General features: G+C 37.3%; 1 protein-coding gene across 3 annotated transcripts in view; it reads left to right on the top strand.

Annotated features, from left to right (window-relative positions):
- Nucleotides 1–22,807, top strand: part of bchs (WD repeat and FYVE domain containing 3 bchs) — a 1,877,108-nt gene that overhangs the window by 892,390 nt on the left and 961,911 nt on the right. The window lies entirely within an intron of this gene.

Raw genomic sequence — 22,807 nt, 5'->3', positions numbered from 1 at the left:
GGAGCTAGAAGAAAACCTGGAAGACAAAGGCGGAGATGGATAGATGAAATTCATGAGTTTTTGAGTAGTAAATGGATGGCCAGTGCTCAAAACAGAAGGAACTGGAAAGTTGCTGGAGAGGCCTTCATCCTGCAGTGGATTGAAAATGGCTGATGATGATGATCATCCCTGTAGAAGCAATCTCTCCTGTTAACAAGTACAGACCAGGCTGAAAAAAATTCTACCCCTTGAGCCTTGCACAATCTTTCCAGGGCCGAATTGATTGACAGGGCTCTCATCATATACTCCCTCCTATCGTGTCTGGGCAGAATTGCAGACACTTTCAAATTCAACCCTAATTCACGGCTTTTTTTCAACAGTGACCTGTACTTGTTAAGTAATTCCGCCGGTCTCCTACTCTTAATATCATTAGTGCCAACATGTACAACGTCATCAACCTTTGCCCCTGGCCTTTTTACAAAGCATGTTTCCCGTTTCCCTGACAATAGAGTCACTAACAACTACTAGTTCCTTTGTGACCAGTGCATTCTGCCTTGCGGGCTGCCGCTGTGTTGCATGATGGCCAAATGCAAGCTCTGGCATTGGTGTGGGCAGCTGAGAGCTTGATGGGCCCCTCACTTTTAATCCTTCGAGGGCATCCACCCTGTCCTTCAAGCTCTCATATAGGCCCATAACAACGCTGAGTTGTCGCCTGATTTCCTTACACTCCTTGCATCGTGCACACACACAAAGACATCCCCCATGGCAGTATCATGTCCCGTACCCGACTGCTCCACAAACATCAAGCAAGTAGTGCATTTTAAAAGGCTGTGATTCAGAGGGCAACTGCTCCCCCTCAGTTCTACCCTGAGCCACATTGCTGCTCTGGTCTGAGTCATGATTTTGATTTAATTTCAATAAAATTTCAATTTCAGTACAAAATTAAAACCCTAAACTTGTATCCCAACACAGTTATAACGCTATATTTATGTTTCAGTATCAAATGTTATCTACAAAATCCCTTTATATAACTTCCGTATCAAGTTAAGTATTAATTATTTATTTTTACTAATTATTTATGTTACGTTACCTAAGTCGTTATATGTATAGTTAAAAGTGCATATTAATTGACAATGAAGTTCAACCATATTAACAGATTTTACTAATTAATTGACAATATTATACGATACTATACTATATTAAGTTTATGCTATCTAGTTCGAGATATTTTGTATCGCGTAACAATGGCGGCAACATACGAATGGTAAACACGTGGATTTGATACCCTTACCAATACTAAGTAATACTTGCAAAATCTCTATCTAAGTTACTTTAAACTAAGTATCGTAAATAGGAATATAAAGCTACTCTAGAAAATAAGTTAATATGCCAATTTAAGTTAATAAAACAGAAAATAATTCTCTGTTCCAGGAGCGGCAAAAAGCTACGTCCGCACAGGCTACCCTCGTTCAGTTGTTTTCACTGTATCTAGTTTATACAAATACAGTAGACTTTCAGAATAGCACCACCTTTGGGGATTCAAGGTGTAGTTATTTCGATTTTTCCATTATCTAGAAAGTTTTCATTTTAATATATTTAATATAGAAATAATCAGGCTTAATAAGAAATAGAGAGATTAAGAATACAATTTTATTAACTACGTATAAAAAAAAAATAAAAGTGTTGGCGATCTAATGTTATATTCTGCCATTAATACACTACTGCTTACACACCATTCTATTTTCTTTATTATATCAAGTTTAGTCTGTGCGGGTAGCAAAGTGGTATCGTCACCATCCTCCCCACACCAGGTAGAAAACGTCTGGGTTCGAATCCTGTTGATGGCACGAGGAACTTTTATGGGCTTTTTTCACTCCATGGCTGAGTTAGTCTGTCTCAAACGCAGATAGCAAGGTTTTTTGTCCTGAAAAACAGGCAAACCAACCAGATGATACAAGGAAAATCGACTAAAGGCACAATACACATGGGTATATGAATTAACTTTCTGGGTGACTCTAATGTAAGTTTGGATTATATCAAGTTTGTCACTAAGATTTAATGTTCTTCCTTTCTTCTCTGTATGAGGTTTATTAACTTTGGGAGCCACAGTGAGGCGTTTTTAATTTAAAATAAATGTAAAACAGCAGTATAATCTTTGATATCAGTACAGAATTCACTTTCAAAATGTAAACAAGTTTAAACAACATAAACAGATTCTGTAATCACGTGACTTGCTGTTTTCTTTATTCAACGCTGCAAGACATCTGTGTTCTAAGTAAACATCCAATCTCAATGTGCCATTAGGAAGAATGTTCCATTATTTTGAGTGTCGTTATTTCGACAGTCTACTGTATATGTGAATGGTAGGCAAAATATAGTTACAAATTTGCAGAGCATTATATCCAAATGTAAAATTCTTTCCTTTGATGAAGTTTTAAGAATGCTTATTAAAATTATCCATATAAACAGTTCCATTATTAATTAAGCTTAATCTTAATATTTATTAAAATTATATATAAAAGCGTTTTCCAATTTAGGAAACTGTTACTATATATTCTAAATTGATTTTCCTACTTAGTTTTGCTCACAAATATAAGCTTTCTGCAGTGCTGTGCCAAACAATTAATACTTCAAAGATACCTATCCTGGGTGTACGGACTTAAACAAGAATTAACTAAATGAATCACAGGTTCTGCCATTGTGCCTTGTCCCCTGCCTTCCAACAGAAAATCCCCAGAAGACAGCATTTCTTTGAAAAAAATAAATAAATAATAAAACTAAATAAATAAAAATAATAGTAAAACAACTAAACTTATCAGTGTTTCTTAATGTTCGGTTCCCAATTTTAAAACCTATCTCCACAAAGTTGATGCTTCTGTTCTGTGTTTACTGTTTTAGTGAATATCTTAAAGAAATAACATGACTCGGCAATTAAAAAAAAAAAAAAATGTTATATTTTTGCCTTTCAAATTAAATGATACAAGTTTAAAATTTTTTGTTCCTAAATTAAATCTCGTTTCTCTCAAAAAATAATGAAGTTGCAAATTGCTGTTTTTAAACTCTGATCCATAAGGTTTTAATTTTTGGGCTTGTTTTCTTTGTGAGCCACTGTGAGTTACTAATCAGTAAAACTTATAGCAATTTCTGTTTTTAACATTATAGTCTGCACCCTGCTTTAGTTCTTTAACTTTGGTGATAATGGTTTTCTTCATTTTTGGTGGCAGTTGCCATTATAAAATAGAAGTTTCTTTACTTATCTTCTTTTCAGAAGCATTCCATAACTACCTATGCAATTAACTTTATTGGGATTTTTCATCACTAGCTGTTTTCTTCCATTTTCCCTTTCTTTGCTAGTCAAATAGTGTTCCATTTTCAGCATACAAACTTTAGGTTGAAAGTTCACTATTAACTTTTCACATGAAAAACCATAGATTTATCAGGTCACATTTATATCTATAATTTAGCATACAAACTTTAGGCTGAAAATACACTACTAATTTTTAACATGAAAAACCATAGATTTTATCAGTTTACATTTATATCTAGAATTTAGCCATCTTTGTACAGAGAAAAGGGTTTTAATTATAAACCTTGTTAATAAAATTATTGACTCATTATCCTAACATGATAGCTTTTCACTATTTTTATGTTTGAGTGCCAAATTCATTAGCTTCTATCGTTCATTCTATACAAGTTTCATTAGCTTCTAGTGCTTGCTTTACACAATCTAAGATAAACAGTACATATAATTTCAGAAAAGTGACAAGCAAAAGTTACCTAAAAAAAAAACTTTCATGGCAGTCAGAAAGTTCTAACAAATATAAAGGAGGAAGGGGATAAATGAAAGAACTGTGTTTTTTTTTTTTTTAATTAAAACTCCAAAGCTTGGAGTTTTAATTAAAAAAAACCTCAGAATTTCTGTAGATTGTAATGGAAATACATGTGAAGAAAGGTTGTTTCTGAAAACTGAAGTTGAAGGGATAAATAAGGAAGAAGAAAAATAAGAAAAGTTTTGAGTTTGAAGCTGGTAGTAAGTGGATTTTGACTAGTTTGTGGCACATGTTCAGACTGGTTTGGAATAGAGAGTGGGAATTACAGAAGCCAATTCAGAAGAACAGTGCCTATGGATGTATCTATAAAAAAGCCATGCAAGAGAAGAGAACATCTATTGACAGAGAGAGAGAGAGGAGAAACTTTTAAGAGACTGGTCATTAATTAACTGAACTGCCCTCTTTTGAATTGAGTCTAGAAGCCTGAGAGATGTTTGTACAGAGTGAGTAGTTGTTTTCAAGAGAAGAGAAAACCCAGTTTTTTAGATGCAGAGGAAACAATATTTGTGATGTGCATATACCAAGAGTGATTAGAAGGCAGGGTAATCCTTAAATGCGTGATCTTGTCTAGAAACCTAAGTATCATCACAGTTTTTTACATGACAAACCATAGATTTATCAGGTCACATTTATGTCTATAATTTAGCATACAAACTTTAGGCTGAAAATACACTAACTTTTAACATGAAAAACCATAGATTTTATCAGGTCACATTTATATCTAGAATTTAGCCATCTTTGTACACAGAAAAGGGTTTTAATTATAAACCTCGTTAATAAAATTGACTCATTATCCTAACATGATAGCTTTTTTTGTGAGATATATATAAGATGGGACTGAGTTTTAGAACGATTGAAATTAACTAAATTACCTTTGCACTATTGGAAAATTTTCTGAATATCAGCATTTAAGTAATTGGTAGTGGATATTCAAGAATTTGAAACTGTTTGTGGAGGAAATGGCTCAATCTGGTAGGTAGAATGCAATGTGCTATCATCAGCAAAGCTATGGATATGATTTCCAGTCATGAAAGAAAGCCATTGATATAAAAGAGGATAACAGTGGGAGGAAGAACCAAACCTTGGAGAACACTGGCATTACTGAAAGATTTAAAATGCAGAGCCATCTACCATCAGTTGCAGGGGGCAGTATGAGAGAAAACTGAATATTCAGTTACAATAAACAGTCAAAAAATCATACAATGGAAGCTTATCTAGAAGACCTTTATGCTAAACATAATCAAAAGCTTTAGAAAAGTCAAGAGTAATTACTTGAGTTGGACCAAACATTTTTCATTGAATTTGTCCATATATAGGTAAGATAAGTCAAAATATCATTGGTGGATTTACACTAATGGAAGCCATACAAGCAATCATTGATCAGATGGAAAGTTTTGAGATAGTTTAGGAGTTGGCTGTTAATGGATTTCCATTACTTTGAAAAGAGTACAGGTAAATTTGCTATAGGACAATAATTAGATGAGAGGCATTTATGATATAGTTGAAGAAAGAAAAATTTCCAAGTAGATGGAAAAGCACCAGTAGAATAAGAAAGTATAAAATTGTGATACAGAACAGAGCAAAACAGGAGAAAGCTCAGGAGCATGGGTTTTGAGAAGTGGAGAAATGCTATCAGGATCTGAAGATTTCTCGGCATCAAAATTCCTCTAACATCCTTTTGATGGAAGACCACAGGAGGCATTAATTAGAGAGGAATTTATCACCAATGTAAAAAAGTGAGTTACCCTCATTATGGCATGAGCCAATACAGAGCTAATTCACCCAATGAATTAGCTCTGATGGGAGCTAATTCATTTGGTGAATTATTTCAGCTTATGAGGTTGGACATAGTCAGCGTAGCCATAGCCAATTCACTCAGCTGAGGTGGCTGAATGCTCCTACTTTTTTACATTGCAAAGAAGTCAAGTGCAAGTATAGAAAAGGTCACATGCTTTCAGTGACAGTGATGACTGCTAAGTACAATATAATGTTCTTGTAATTTCTCTCTCTCTCTCTCTCTCTCTCTCTTGTGAACTCCTCTGATCTTATTTTCAATATTTATTGCATCTACTAACAAAATTTAAGGAAATTTATCTGTTGGCAGCCACATTATAAATTGCAAAAACTGGTGTCAAACTTGAAGCCTTCACATCCATTTTACCTACTGCACATATTACTCATAATAGATTGTTTTTTGAAAATTGATTTGTTACAGAATCTTTCTGTGATAATATTAATATTCTGCTTATTTTGATATAGAATTTACAAAAAACATTCTACTATATGCTATAAATGTCAGTGAATGTAACACTTCATGATGACTGCCATCAAACATGTTCACCATTTTTTTATGTAAAAATTTTAAATATTTTCTTTTTGTTATTAAATAACCTTAGACATTGTAAATACATAACAGAATAGCTAACAATCATGCTTTTTCAGGTTTTTTGTTATCTTATTTTTTAAATTAACACATTTAAAATAATAAATGAGAACAAATATGTAACATTCTATTTGTCAGTTATTATGTCAGTTATTTAGCATTTTCAATTAATATAAAAGAAAATGAATTGTTTTTGTTTTGTTTTTTTTAGTTAAAAAATTCAGGTACAGTTGAATAGTTGGGTATACTTTCATGACATTCATCATTGAGGCCAAAAGGGAACTGAAAGATTTTTTTATTCTTCTTCTTAAGCTTTATTCCATCTCCTTTTCTAGATTAGCTTTTCTAGTCCTATCTCTCCAGTTGTTCCTACTTTGATTCATTATGTTAATGGAAGAAATATACTTGTGGTGTCGGCCCCAGGCCAAGTATTTCCGTGGCCAAGTGATTCAAAGTGTTTTCCTTTAAAGGAATCACTCTTCTCTTTAAGTTTCCCGTTAATTTTGTTTTTTTAAGTTCTTTAAAAAAGAACAGTAGACTTCATCTTAGAAGTTGTAAGTTAAGTCAGGAAAGAAAAGACACCTTTCCTTTTATTTTTATCAGAGTTACTAACTTAACAACCGCTTGGCCACTCGTGCAGTTACTCCTGCCTCCCTGTGGCAGGGCCTGTAACCTGAGTGGGAAACCAACACTCAGGGTCAAAAAGGAGTACAAGATGGACAAAGAAACCTTTCCTCCACTTGATCAGTTGAGATCACCTACTGATAAAGACCAACCCGATCATGACTCCTATCAAAATGAATCCAAATGATACAGGATGAATAGGAGTCATGACTCCTATTCATTCTGTATCAGATTTTCCTGTGAGCAAATTATCCCCATTTCTAATCCAGAAATGCTTGGAAAATGCTGCAATATCACCGAAGATGGTAAAGCGATTACAGTCTGGAGATCCGCTGGTAGAAACAATAAAGCCAAAACACTCAGAAATATTATTGAAACTGATCACATTTGGTGGAATTCATATGAAAATAATGTCCCATGCCACTCTGAATACATCCAAATGAGATATAGCAGAGTGGGACCTCATTAACATCTCAGCAGATGAAATTGTGCAAGAATTGACAGATCAAAGAGTAATACATGCAAAAACAATATTAATCCGGAAGATGAAGAATTAAAGCCAACACGGAACATAATACTGACCTTTAGCACCCAAACTTACCAACAATGGTTAAAGCAGGGTATCTGAATTGTCGTATACATCCATATATACCAAATCCCATCAGGTGTTATAAGTGCCAGAAATGTGGACACTCCCAGGTAGCATGCCATGGCACTACGATTTGCCCAAACTGTGGTTCAGTAGAACACACACTCAAGCTGATTGTACTGTAACCTCCTTCCCTGTCCCAATTGCAAAGGAAACCATCCGGCATATTCAAAAAATTGTGAAATGTGGAAAGTGGGGGGAAGAAATACAAAACAGAAAACAAAGTAATGTATCGGGAAGCCAAAAAGCATATTATACAGTTTATGCCGAAATGCATGTGTGCACAAGCAGCCAAACACAGTCATTCTATCGCTACTCAAACTGACATTACAGTACCTCCAAACATTTCTTTTGCAGACTGGGCCAGGTCCATGCTTAATGTTAAGCCACAACCTGCCAAACACAAGCAACTGGAACAAGGAATTAATTCTCCAATTTTAGTTTTGCCTAATATGCCTGAAACTACAAAAAAAGCAGACAAAACAGTACCAACAGATCATGCTCAGATCAAGAAACAGTTATCTATACATATGGATGTAGACAACTAAAATAACCCAGAAGAAACTAAATTAGAACTTCATGCAGAACACATGGATGCAGAGCAACTGGTTTTCCCCAAAAAAGAGAGAAATAAAATAGATCATTAGAAACAAATTGCTCCAAAAAAAACAGACAGATCAAAACATATAACTCCTAAAACCAAGTAATGCAGCACATATTTCAGTGGAACTGCAGAGGCATACGGGCCAATACTGTTGATATATATGACCTGATCAATAATTACAATCCAGTGAGTGTTTGTCTGTAAGAAACTAATTTAACACCATAGGTAACTTTCTCAATTAGAAATTTCACAATGTACAGAAAAGACAGGAATACTGCAAAATCTGCACATGGAGGAGCAGCAATACTAGTTAACTCTAAAATCCCAGCTCGACATATCTCTCTCTGCCGACTGACTTAGAACCTATTGCTGTGCATATTGCACTTGAAATAATTCTTGTTTCAATATACCTCCCACCAAATAGACTTTTCATGCTAAAAGAACTAGAAGATTTTAAAGCACAATTTCCAGCACCTTTCTGTCTCTTTGCAGATTTCAATGGGCATCACCCATTATGGGGAATCTTCACATGGATAAAAGAGGACATCTGATTGAGACATTACTGAATCAACAGCAGTTGACCTTACTAAATACTGGCCATCATACTTATGTCCATCTACGCACAGGATCCACTTCAGCAATTGATCTGTCAATGTGTTCTCCCATACTGTTCCACAGTATGCAGTGGTCAACCTTATATGATCCACACAACAGCGATCATTTTCCAATTATATGTAAAATGCAAACAAAACAATCCAACTGTCAAGATTACACAGTAAAATGGAAATTCACAAAAGCAAATTGGACAAAATATTTAATCTGTGTTTATTTTGATGATCAGTTTATTTTGATGATCAGTTTATTAATTGATGAAGTCACAATAGATGAAGTCACTGAGCACATTACCACACAAATTTTGTCAGCAGCTTCTGAGGCAATTCCTCAATCCTCTGCAAACCAAAAAAAAAAAGACATGTAAAACACTGGTGGAATGAGGCCTGTAACAGTGCAAAATGAGAAAAAAATAAAGCTTGGAATCTATTTCGTAGGTTTCCTGCAACAGCCAACCTCATTTTATATAAAAAAATAAAAGGCAAGGGCACGACAAATCAGAAGACAAGCCAAAAAAGAATCCTGGATAAGATTTGCCAGTACCATCAAGAAGGACACCAGCAGTCAGCTAATATGAAAGAAAATCCAACAATTAATAAGTGCATTCCTTTTTCTGCTCCAATCTTGATTAAGAATGAACAAGAACTCTCTTTCCCAAAGGAAATAAGTGATTTCCTTGGAGAGACTTTCAGTCAAATCTCATCAGCATCTGCATATGACAATTCTTTCCTGAAAATCAAAACCTCTGCAGAAAAGTATAAAATAAATTTCAACACCACCCAATCCCTTCCTTATAATCAGCTATTCATCCTAGCTAAATTCCAAGAAGCTCTGAACAGAACAGCAAACAGTGCAGCAGGACCCGATGGAATCTAATATATAATGCTTAAACATCTAAATAGCATTAGAGACATATGATGCAAGAAAGCAAGCTTATTCAGCATCAGCCAAAAAAAAAAAAACACAACCACTACTCCCATTTCACCCCTCCGTTTGTTCAAAATACCTGTCCATCTGAGCCTTAAATTTGTTTAGTCTATCAACTTCAACAACAAGTGAGAAGTCTATTCCACAAACCAACTGCCCACTGGTTAAAGACAAATTTCCGCACATCTATCCGACATCCGTCCTTCCTCAATTTAAATTTATTCCCTCTCAGGTGATTATTCTGAGCAAGAGGAAGAATCCCATCGGCATTGAGCATGCTCAAGCCATTCAAAGCCTTATACACCTCTATCATATCACCTCGCCGATGCCTAGTCTCCAGACTGTAATTTGCAAAATTTAAGCCTTTCTTCGTAAGAGCAACCCTTTGTTCCATTCACTAATCTTGTTACCCTTCTCTGTACTCGTTCCAGCAGCTCTACATCCTTCTTGAAATGAGGCCCCCAGACCTGTATACAGTACTCAAGGTGTGGCCTGACCAATGCCTTATACAAGGGAATAATCACATCCCTATCCCTGCTAGAAAAATTCCTGTATATCATTGACAAGACACCATGAGCTACTCTTGCAGCTCGTCTGCACTGCTCAGAGAACTTCATATCTGCCTGCACAATTACCCCCAGGTCCTTTTCATTCTCTACCACTGTCAGCATAGTACCACAGAGTTGATACGTTGATCTGGGGTTACTGTGTCCCATATGCAGTACTTTACATTTGTCAATGGTAAACTTTATTTGCCACCTCTCAGCCCATCTGCTCAACCTTTCCAGATCCTGTTGCAGCAGCATAGCATCAGTAGTGTCCTTGATAACCCTGCCAAACTTTGTATCGTCTGCAAACTTGGACATTAAGCTTGATATACCATCATCAATATCATTTATAAATACAGAAAACAACAATGGACTCAACACTGAACCCTGAGGAACACCACTAATAACATTAGTCCACGTTGAGCAGTGTCCATTGATTACCACTCTCTGTCTTCTGCCACTCAACCATCCATTTATCCATAGCAGCAATCTGCCTCCAATGCCACACTGCTCCAATTTGTGCAGCAGTCTTCCATGCGCAACAGCCTTTCTAAGATCCAAATATATAATATCAAAGTTATTCCCTGCATTCAGTTCTTTTGTGACTACATCATAGTATTCAATCAAATTGGTCAGACAAGACCTGCCCTTAACAAAACCATGCTGTGTCTGGGCTATAACTGAATTCTTGTCTAGATGATCCTGCAGTGCTTCTTTAACCAGTGCCTCCATTAATTTTCCTGGAACCGAAGTTAAACTAACAGGTCTATAATTACTTGTGTCAGCCTTTGATCCTCCTTTGTGAATTGGGGTTACATTTGCACATCTCCAGTCTATGGGTACCTCCCCTGAGTCCAAAGAAGCTCTCATAATTATGGCTAGGGGTTTGCTTACTTCCTTTGCTGCCTCCTTTAATATAACCGGATAGATCCCATCCACCCCGGGTGCCTTTTTTATGTTTATCCTCAACAATTTCTCCTCCACTTTCCTCTCAGTTATTAGAAAATCATCTAGCTCACTGCCAATGTTTACTTCACCTACGACATTCTCCTTCCTGAATAACTCCTCATGTGTGAATGTAGATGCAAAATACTTGTTTAGATTGTTAGCCACCTGAGCAGAATCCTCAACTGTTGAACCATCAACATCCAGTGGCCCAATCTGATTCATCCCTTTCCTTCTTGAGTTTAAATAGGTAAAGAACTCTTTTCTGCTTTTCTTTGCATCCTTTGCTAAGAATTTCTCATAATCTGCCTTTGCCTGCCTAATCTCCTTTGTGACTTGGTTACAGACCAACTTATATCTATCATAGGCTTCCATGTCATCCATTAATTTGTATGTGTCCCATGCATTTTTGTTCTCTGCCATATGTCTCATTAGTTCATCTGACAACCATTTAGGCCTGAACCTTGAACAATATTTCTTGGTTGGTATGTAAAGCCTGGTAGCTTCCAAGATTAGTTCCTTGAATGCTTCCCATTTTGAATTTGCTGTTGGTAACATCATCAGTTGGTCCCACTGTATAGAATTTAAATACTGTCTCAGACCATCATAGTCACCTTTACGAAAGCAAAAACCCTTCCCTTTACCTCTGATGGTAGTTACCTCCTTGAGTAAATTCCACTTCAGCACACTGTGATCGCTGCCACCTAGTGGTTCCTTTATCTGCAGATTCTTAATGCATGAAGAATCACTACTGATAATCAGATCAAGAGTATTACTCTCTCTAGTTGCCTCCCGAACATGCTGGTGTAGAAAACAATCATCCAATAAATCCACAAAAGTCCTCCTAGTGTGTGAGTGACCAACCCACAAATTCCAGTCAATATCTGGGAAATTAAAATCCCCCATTATAAGACTCTCTGATTTACTGGCCCATTCTATTTCCCTGTACAGTATCGTATTATACTCATCAGAGTCATTAGGCCTATAGCACACTCCTACTCTCAATTTTGATTTACCTGTGCTTATGTCACACCAATCTGATTCGACCCTGTCCTGTCCATCGATGTCGACTGGCTTCACTTCCTTGGATTTTATGTGTTTCTTAACTAATAGCATAACCCCTCCTCCCTTCCTATCCTGTCTATCCTTTCTGTAGACGTTGTACTCCCCAAATTCCAGTTCTGCATTCCTTATATCTGTGTGACACATCTCTGATATCCCAACAATATCTGCCTTTGAGGTTTTGAGCAATTCCTCAAATTCATCAAATTTATTTACTATACTCCTAGCATTGGTGTACACGCAAGTATACATGCACCTGTTTCTATTCTTAGCTACCCTAACACAACCCATGTGTTTACTTGTACCGCAGTGACTTCCAGCAGTCTCTGAAATATCCTAAATCTTGTTTTTCAGGCTTCTGCTCTTTCCAATAGAAGCAGTGCAAGAATCTCTTTCACCTCTGCCAGTGGCTACTGTTAATCTATTAGTCTTTGTCTCCCCCCAAGCTAGCAGTTTTCCGACCCATCTAACACTGCCTCGATAGCATCAGCAAATATTCTTGCACCCTTTCTATTTAAGTGTATCCTATCCCTGTAGAAGCAATCTCTCCTGTTAACAATAATACAGCTTTAACCTTATTACGAGTTTTGTACAACTGGATATTTCTTAAATGTGTTTATCCTTCCTCATGGCATCATTCTGTAATTCTTGCCTTTCCAAAACCAGGAAAGGATCAGTCACTTCCACAAAACTACTGACCAATTTCCCTAACCAGCTGTTTAAGCAAAACACTAGAAAAAATTATACACAGGAGATTAAAATGGATCCTAGAAAGTAAAATGCTGCTAAATATCAACCAGTATGGTTTCTAACAAAACAGATCCTGCTTGGAACTTATGGTAAGAGCTGAAACTAACATTCACAATGCATATGTTAAAAATCGGCATCTAGTAATGGTGAGTCTAGATATTGAAAAGGCATTCGATACCACATGGAGGTATGGCAATTCTTCAAGAGCTGTATGCTCTAGGGTAGAGAGGACACATACCTCAATTCATCCAGAATTTTCTTAAGTGCTGTACCTTTCAAGTTGATCACCAGAATGTACTTTAACAAAATTTTATTCAAGAAAAAGGGGTGCGCCAAGGGTCCATACTTAGCCCTGCCCTCTTTGCAATTAGGCTAAACACTATGATGGAGAATATCCCCAAAACTATAGAAATATATATGTATGCCGACGATCTTGCTATATCATGCCATTCACCAACCATTAACATCATAGAGAGACAGTTACAACTTTCCATAAATAAGTTAGAGACATGGACTGTACAAAAGCAAAAGACAATTGCAGTTCATTCCTGTAAAAAGGGCAGATTACATTCAGAGCCCGAACTTAAATTAAAAAACCAACAACCTCTTGCCAGCAGTATTTCCTTTTTAGGTTTAATATTAGATACTAAACTCAATTTTGCCATGCACATAACTTATCTCAGAACTCTCTGCTTGAGAAAACTCAATATACTCAGAGCCATCTCTGCCATGGCATGGGGTGCAGACAGATATGCTCTCCTGCATTTGTATCATTCGCTCATCGGGTCATATCTAGATTATGGTTCAGTAGTCTACGACTCAGCTAGGAAAACTGTACTTACAAGACTGAATACCATACAGCACAGTGCTCTTCGCACTGCTCTTGGTGCTTTTCAAACATTCCCAGTCCAAAGTCTCTATATAGAGGCAAACGAACCACCACTCCACGTCAGAAGGAAAATGTTACTCCTCACCTATGCAGCCAGGCTTAAAAGCCTTCCGGATCATCTGAATCAACCGCTACTTTTCAATCCTGAAAGGATAACATTCTATAACAATAAAACCACTGAAAATAGACCAACTGATATTAGACTACAAGTGTTGATGCATTGCTGGAATGTTCATTTTGAAAACACACTGAAAGAAACCAAAACATCTGATCTGCCTTGGTCCTCAAACCCACCTTACTGTGAGACCTATTTCCAACAATGGGAGAAAAAGTCCTTGGAAAACTGTTACATCAAGCAACTGCACAAAGGACATGCAGTTAGCAATCCGCAGAGCTGCTTAATATATACTGATGGCTCAAAATCAGATGCTGCCGTAGGTGCTGCAGCAGTCTTTCCCTCATTTGCAGTATCTATCTCTCCCGGCTGTGTGTAGCAGTTATACTGCAAAACTTTATGCAATCCATCTAGCTATGAACAATATCAATATCTGTCTCAACACTAATAGTTTAATTTATATAGACTACATGAGTGTGCTTTCCGCAATAAGTAACGATTTCTCAACCCCAAATCCACATCCCATAGTAAAAGAAATCCGGTCTCGTTTAAATCATTTGAGGAATCTGAATCATGCTATAAGTTTCTGTTGGGTTCCAGGGCGCCAAGGTTTCGTTACCTGTGATGCTGGCATCACAGGTAACGAAACAGCAGACCGGCCAGCCAAGCACCCAAAGATAAGCGCCCCTCCATCTTACCAAGTAGTAGTAGTAGTAGTAATGGTGGTGGCATGTGATGCAAGAAAGCAAGTGTATGAGCTTATGCAGCATCAGCCAAAAAAAAAAAAAAGAAAAAAAAAAAAAAAAATTACAAAACAACCCCCTCTAAATATTTGTCCAGTTCCTCCTTAAATTTATTTAACCTATCAACTTCCATAACGACAGATGGAAGTTTGTTCCAGCAATTAACTTCCCGCTGGTTAAAGGCAAATTTCCGCACATCTATTCTACATCTGTCTTTTCTTAATTTGAATTTATGCCCCCTTAGGTTCGTAATCTGAACAAGTGGAAGGATCCCATCAGAATTCAGAGTGCTCAACCTATTCAAGGCCTTATACACCTCAATCAGATCACCACGCAGGTGCCTAGCCACTGTAATTTGCACAACTTAAGCCTCTCTTGGAAAGAGGATCCCTTAATTCTCCTCACCAATCTTGTTGCCCTTCTCTGTACACGCTCAAGCAAATCTACATCCTTCCTAAAATGAGGCCTCCAGATCTGTATGCAGTACTCAAGGCGCAGCCTGACCATTGCCTTATACAGAGGGACAGTCACCTCCTTCTCCCTGCTATCAAAATTCCTATATATCATTGACAAAACCCCATGATCTGCCCTGGCAGCCTGTCTGCATTGCTCAGAAAACTTCATATCTGACTGCACAATTACTCCCAGGTCTTTTTCATTTTCTACCACCTTAAGTAGTACCACACAGTTGGTACGTTTCTCTGGGGTTACTTCTACCCATATGCAGTACTTTGCATTTGTCAAGGTTAAACTTCATTTGCCACTTCTTAGCCCATCTACCGAAATTATCTAGATCCTGTTGCAGTAGCACACTGCCATTACTGTCATTAACAACCCTGCCAACCTCTGTATCATCTGCAAACTTCGACACTAAGCCTGATATACCTTCATCAATATCATTGATAAATATACAAAACAACAGTGGACCCAACACCGAACACTGTGTTGGGTCCACGAAGAGCAGCACCAATTAATTTTTAACCGTCCTTTTATCCATTGTAGCAACTTACCCTTAATACCATTCTGCTCCAATTTGTACCATAGTCTTCCATGCGCAACAGTGTGAAAAGCTTTCCTGAAATCCAAATATATGATATCAAAATTATTTTTTGCATCCAGTTCCCTTGTATAGGAAATCTATATAAGTTCCTTTTATAGATTTCCTAGAACATATCCAACGTATCTGTAGGGACCAATGGTTAAATATTTGGAAGACACATGTGGACAATAAATTATTTGAAATTAAACATGAACCACAGATATGGAGCTCCAGCTTGAGGGAAAACAGGCATGAAAAAGGATTACTGGCAAGATTGTGCATAGGACACACACACACACACACACCTGACTCACTTGTTCCTGCTCGTGGGCAATGAACCTCCTATATTCACGCATTGTTTATCACAACTTACAGTTCGACATCTTCTTTTAGACCGTTTGTATTATTCCCATATCAGAAATTCTACCTTCCTCTCTCTCTGACTTAAATGCAAAAACTTTATCACTAACCCACCTATTGGGAAACAGTGCCAATCTGGATGAGTTTTTTGCTTATCTCAAACAAATTAGACTTTTTGAATATATCTAATATCAAATAAGGTAAACTCCGGTACCATTCCAAATATTTGAATAGGCACATTTTGGCCTTAGTTGTCCTTGTGCCGCTAAACCTGTACACCACCACCACTTGTGGTGTCAGTGATGATGCCAAGATGGATGAAAATGGATTTAGTAAGGTTGCTAGAGCAAAAAAAAGTGGCTGCATGTAGCAGCTGAGGTTCACATAATTATTACAACTAATTTGTTTAGTGGTGAGTTAAGGAGAAAGAGTACCTGTATCTTGTTCACTGTTCCAACCTAGGGTTGGGTTAGGTGAATGCATGTTTTTCTATCTTCCAAAATCTTATCTTCTGTCATTTTCTCCCGCTCAATTCCCTTTCCATGTTCCACATTTCTGGAACTCTTCTCACATAGATGAAGGCTATCACAGTACCAAAAAAGATTCTGCTTGGGAATGTCGTCAAGCAGTTATGCAAATTTTATTTTGAACACTTGCACAGTTATGTATGGTCTGTGTTCAGGTCATTGCTTTCCTTCCATTGCATTCACGATCTCAGGCCAGACAGGATAGCAAGTAAATGTAATGAATAGATCAGGCCTCCCAAACTTTTGTACAATTGCCATAGCATCTTGATAGTTTTGTTGCAAGTTCCTTGAGCTGCCTTGGAAAGTCGAAGGCAGAATTATCATCTTCCCTACTCTCAAGATTTGGTTCTGAGCACTTGCTTCTACTGCATCCTATAGTCGATGGTACTTTTACACTTGTATATCTTTCTGGTTATAGCATAAATAGTTTAATCTAGATCCTTCAGTCTTCGCATAGGCGTATACAATGTATTGCTGAAATTATTTCCCACTGCTATGAATTAGTCTTAATCCAGGTATCAACACAAGTCTATAAGCAAAGAATTGCAACTTTATTACTCAAATACATTTTGCAGTTCTTCTTCTGCAATTTGTAGTTCCTCGTGCCAACCACCCTCCCTGCATGGGAATAGCAACTGATACACCTTAGGGTCTCCATTCTTGTTTAGCAGTGATATAATTCTACAGCAGTCACCTGTGGGATATATGCATATGTCTCTATTTGCAGGTGGTTCCCTGTCTTCTCCAACAAATATTGCAGCAACCTCCATTTTGGATGTAGGTGCATTATTATTATTATTATTAGCTGTATGGTGCCAGGAAGCCTGAGGCTTATGCTGCACCAGCCAAAAAAAAAATTCCAAAGTTACCCTGAGAGAGAGAGAGAGAGAGAGAGAGAGAGAGAGAGAGAGAGAGAGAGAGAGAGAGAGAGAGAGAGAGAGAGAAGTAGAAAGGAATCACCATGAAAGAGAAAAATGATGATATCCAGCTCAGGACCCTGGGTTTGCCAAGCCCATACTCACCAGATGCAAGCCCCTGGGGTTAATATCATCTCTTATCTAAGTCTGGTCTCCTATAAATACCATGCACACATTCATTGTTGGATTGGCTTGGGTTATTTGATGCATTTCTTTATATGACTCAGCAAATAGGTTAACTTGTCGCAACATCTCGTCCAATTGTTACATTACTTTGGCCATACACCCTTGGTTTGATTTGTTGCTTCAGCAGAATCAAAAATATAAAGTGGTCCATATCCTGGCTTATTTACTTCATTTGGGTATAGCAGTGAGATCAAATGGTAAATCTGGCCGTGTATTCTAAAATAGCATGGACCATTTCCAGGCAGTGATTTAATCTCTGTGTCCATCGATATGAATGCCTTTTCTGAATTGTACTCTCGTATATTTTCTCTGTAGTTATTTGCTTCACGTGTATCCTGTAAGCAGCTCTCGTAATAGAGTAGGTGTCTCAGGCAGTGGGTCTGGTGAAACCTTTCCATCATGACAGCATTTAGTGTATTTATTCAATGTGTTTAACTCATGTCCCCAATATCTTGCATTGCAATACTGACAGTTGTAACACATTTCCTATGTCATGCTCTTCCACATTAATTGCAGCTTGTTGATTATTCACATATGGTACTTCTATTTGAATAGTTCTATGGTATTTTGCCCATCTTCTCATTCCTGATCTTGCTCCAGTGTTTTCTGTCCATCATCATAGCTATGTCTCGTTTCAGTCTCTTAATATATTAGATCTCTCCTCTGTTTCATTAGCATTTATTCTACATTTTGTCAGTTCTTACACACTGTTCAGCCTTTTTTACACTTCTTAAAACTTAAATTGATTGTTTTCTCTTGCTTTTTTTTGATAAACCTACTTTTTTAAATCGTCAGTATTTTTTTTTTCTATTTGTTTGTAATTAATGATTTTTTTTTTTTTTTTTGGTGAATATGTAGAGTATTAATTTTGTAAACGGTAAAAAAAAAAAATTCACCTTCATGGTCGTCACCATCGCCATCTTCTTCAATAAAAAAAATTTTAAAAATTTGGACAGCATACCTAAACGTTTTAAATATATAGATATTTATTTATCAATTCTCTCCTCTTTAAAGGAGACAAAGTGAAAATGAGAAAGTGTGTCAAGAGAGTTAAGCATGGTGTGAAGAAGTTTATTCGTAGTTAAGTATGAAGCAGAAAATTCTAAACCATATAGGGGCTATACTCAGTGGGAGTGCCTGGATAATAATGAGGTTAGTTATGATAATCCTTTGTTGCTGGTGAGCAGAGTGGATACTTTTTATTAATCTTCATACAGAATGGTCATTCTAGATATGGGGATATTCTCATAGTATACCTGAACACTGTAAGACTTCCTCTTCTTCTGCCAAGCCCTAAACTCTAATATGGTTAGAAATGTTTTCTGTTTCCAACCATGTTTTCTCTGGTCTTCCTCTTCTTTGTGACTCATCCAATGACATCTCTGTGATCTTGTTCACTGGAGCCATCTCTGGCTGTCATTTTATGTGGCCAACTTATCTCCTTCTACATTCCTGCATTATTTTTTCACTGGATCTCACACTTCCTGTTACCTCTTTATTAACCCAGGGGCTCACATCTGGTTAGTATGGGTTTGGCACACCCAGGGTCCTGAGCTGGATATCGTCATCTTCTCTTTCTTGGTGATTTCCTTCTCTCTCTCTCTCTCTCTCTCTCTCTCTCTCTCTCTCTCTCTCTCTCTCTCTCTCTCTCTCTCTCTCTCTCTCTCTCTCTCTCTCTCTCTGGGTATTTCAGATTTTTTTTTTTTTCTTTTGCCTGGTGCAGCATAAGCCTCAGGCTTCCTTGCACCATATGGCTAATAACACTAATAACTAGTCAACATTCTGCTCCCTACATCAGTTCTGGTAAACACTGATTGCACAGCATCCCTTTTGCCCTCCTACACCTGATACACACACCTATTCTACTCCTTACATATTTATTAATTCTCTCCACTCTACTGCACTCTAATCCAGTATACAGAAATTTATTCTTCTTCTGTGTTACAGGCTGATCCTCTGTTTTCATAGCACTCTGCATAATCTGTCTTCTTTTTGTACTAATCTTTAAACCATTCAACTATAGGATCTCTCTCTTCCTATCAGTTAGTATATATTGTCAGCAGATATCAAACATTATAGGAATTCCTCCTATGTCTTCTTTATTAACTAATCCAAAATTGTGATAAAGAAATATGGACTTAATGCTAACCCCTGGTGCAGGCCATTGATACCAGAAACATAGTTTCTCCATAGGCACTTCTTCCAGTCATAATAGCCCCATCACAAATATGCTGGATAACTCTAATATACCGATAATGGGATCACTTTATTCCCAAAGCCCTCCCTATTATTTTTTTCTTGGAGGACTCTGTTTATCCTTCTCACAATTAGTAAAAAAATAGGCTAGTGGGAGCCAGACGTGTTCAAGGCCACTAAGCGGATTTTTCTTATTTATTGATTTCAAATTATTGTTTTTCTAAAACTTTTGATTTAAATTTAGTAGTATAGCATTATTTTGTGATTTTCTGATTAATCTGTTGTATTTATTCTTTACTCGGTCTTGTAATTGCATAAAATTATCGGTAAGGGTATCAAATCCACGTGTTACAAGTTGCAGCTCCTCTGAACGAGAAGTTTTTTAGCCATATTTAGCCACTTTATTGACCATTCTTTACATCAAATTATTTTCTATAAGTAGCTTATAGATCTAGTCAGGATCGTTAGTTTATTCTGAATTGCGACAGCGAGAGTTGGAAGTTAATTAATACTTAAATTTCCGTAGATTTACCGTTCGTAATTTGCCGCCTTTGTTATACGATACGTTATATTCCGAACTATATAGCGTTAGTATAGTATAATATTGTCAATTAATCAGTAAAATCTATGTATATAAAGTGCTTAGCATCATAATACACAGCCATTTCTGATGCTAAGCACTTTATATACATAGTCTAAATTTGTTCGCAGCTTGAGGCTCTAGCCCTAAATGCACCTCAGTAAAATCTATTAAACTTGTTAAACTTCGTTGTCAATTAAATTGTACTTTTAACTAAATATATATGTAACAACTTAGATTACAAACGTAACATAATTTATTAATACATAACTTGATACGGAAGTTATATAAAGGGAACTCTTAGATAATTAATACTTGATACTGAAAAATATATATACCGTTATAACTGTGTTGGAATACAAGTTTGGGGTTATAATTTTGTACTGAAATTGAAATTTTATTCAAATTAAATCGAAATCATGACTCAGACCAGAGAAGCAAAGCAAGTCTCAAGCTAATGGGAGTGCTGTGGCTCAGAGGAGAACTGAGGGGGGGGGGGCAGTTGCCCTCTGAATCACAGCCTTTTAAAATGCACTGCTTGCTTGTTGTTTGTGGAGCAATCAGGTAAGGGATATGATATTGCCAAGGGGGATGTCTTTGTGTGCACGCGATGTAAGGAGTGTAAGGAAATGAGGCGACAACTCAGCATTGTTATGGGCCTATATGAGAGCTTGAAGGACAGGGTGGATGCCCTTGAAGGATTTAAATTGAGGGGGCCCATCAAACTCTCAGTTGCCCACATCAATGCCAGAGCTTGCACTTGATCATCAGGCAACACAGCAGCAACCCCCAAGGCAGAATGCGCGGGTCCCACAGGAACTAGTAGTTGTTGTGACTCTATTGTCAGGGAAACGGAGAACATGCTATGTAAAAAGAATAGGTGGAACAGGACCAGGGTATGCCTGCAAGTGGGCAAAGGTTGATGACGTTGTAGAGCGGATATCATCTTTTAAGGGCACAAAAAGTGATATTGTTGTACACGTTGGCACTAATGATATTAAGAGTAGGAGACTGGCAGAATTACTTAACAAGTACAGGTCACTGTAGAAAAAAGCTGTGAATTAGGGTTGAATTTGAAAGTGTCTGCAATTCTGGCCAGACACGATAGGAGGGAGTATATGATGAGAGCCTTGCCGAACAATTTGGCCCTAGAAAAATTGTGCAAGGCTCAAGGGGTAGAATTTTTTTCAGCCTGGTCTGTACTTGTTAACAGGAGAGATTGCTTCTACAGGGATAGGATAGGATACACTTAAATAGAAAGGGTGCAAGAATGTTTGCTATTGCTATCGAGGAAGTGTTAGGTGGGTCAGAAAACTGCTAGCTTGGGGGGGGGGGGATACAAGAACTAATAGATTAACAGTAGCCACTGGCAGAGGTGAAAGTGATTCTTGCACTGCTTCTATTGGAATGAGCAGCAGCCTGGAAAACAAGATGCAGGGTATTTCAGAGACTGTTGGGGGTCATTTCGGTACAAGTAAACACATGGGTTGTGTTAGGTTATCTAAGAATAGGAACAGGTGCATGTATACTTGCGTGTACACTAATTCTAGGAGTGGTAAATAAATTTGATGAATTTGTGGTATTGCTCAAAACATCAAAGGCAGATATTGTTGGGATATCAGAGTCATGGTGTCACACAGATATAAGGAATGCAGAACTGGAATTTGGGAAGTACAATGTGTACAGAAAGGATAGACTGGATAGGAAGGGAGGAGGGGTTATGCTATTAGTTAAGAAATACGTAAAATCCAAGGAAGTGAAGCCAGTGGACATCGCTGGACAGTGCAGTATCGAGTCAGTTTGGTGTGACATAAGCATTGGGAGATCAAAATTGAAAGTAGGAGTGTGCTATAGGCCTAATGACTCTGATGAGTATAATAATAAACTGTACAGGGAAATAGAGTGGGCCAGTAAATCAGAGAGTCTTATAATGGGGGATTTTAATTTCCCAGATATTGACTGGAATTTGTGGGTTGGTCACTCCCACACTAGCAAGGCTTTTGTGGATTTATTGGATGATTGTTTACTACATCAGCATGATCTGGAGGCAATTAGAGGGAGCAATACTCTTGATCTGATTATCAGTAGTGATTCTTCATGCATTAAGAATCTGCAGATAAACGAACCACTAAGTGGCAGTGATCACAGTGTGCTGAAGTGGGATTTACTCAAAGAGGTAACTACCATTACTAGTAAAGGGAAGGGCTTTTGGTTTCGTAAAGGTGACTACGGTGATCTGAGACAGTATTTAAATTCTACACAGTGGGACCAACTGATGATGTTACGAACAGCAAATTCAAAATGGAAAGCATTCAGAGAATTAATCTTGGAAGCTACTAGGG

The sequence above is a fragment of the Mastigoproctus giganteus genome, chromosome 2, assembly GCF_048544385.1.
Source record: "Mastigoproctus giganteus isolate SK-2022 chromosome 2, ASM4854438v1, whole genome shotgun sequence".
NCBI classification, from domain to species: Eukaryota; Metazoa; Arthropoda; class Arachnida; order Uropygi; family Thelyphonidae; genus Mastigoproctus; species Mastigoproctus giganteus.
Note: the sequence above shows the minus strand (reverse complement) of the source record. Positions and strands in the feature narration are given on the sequence as shown.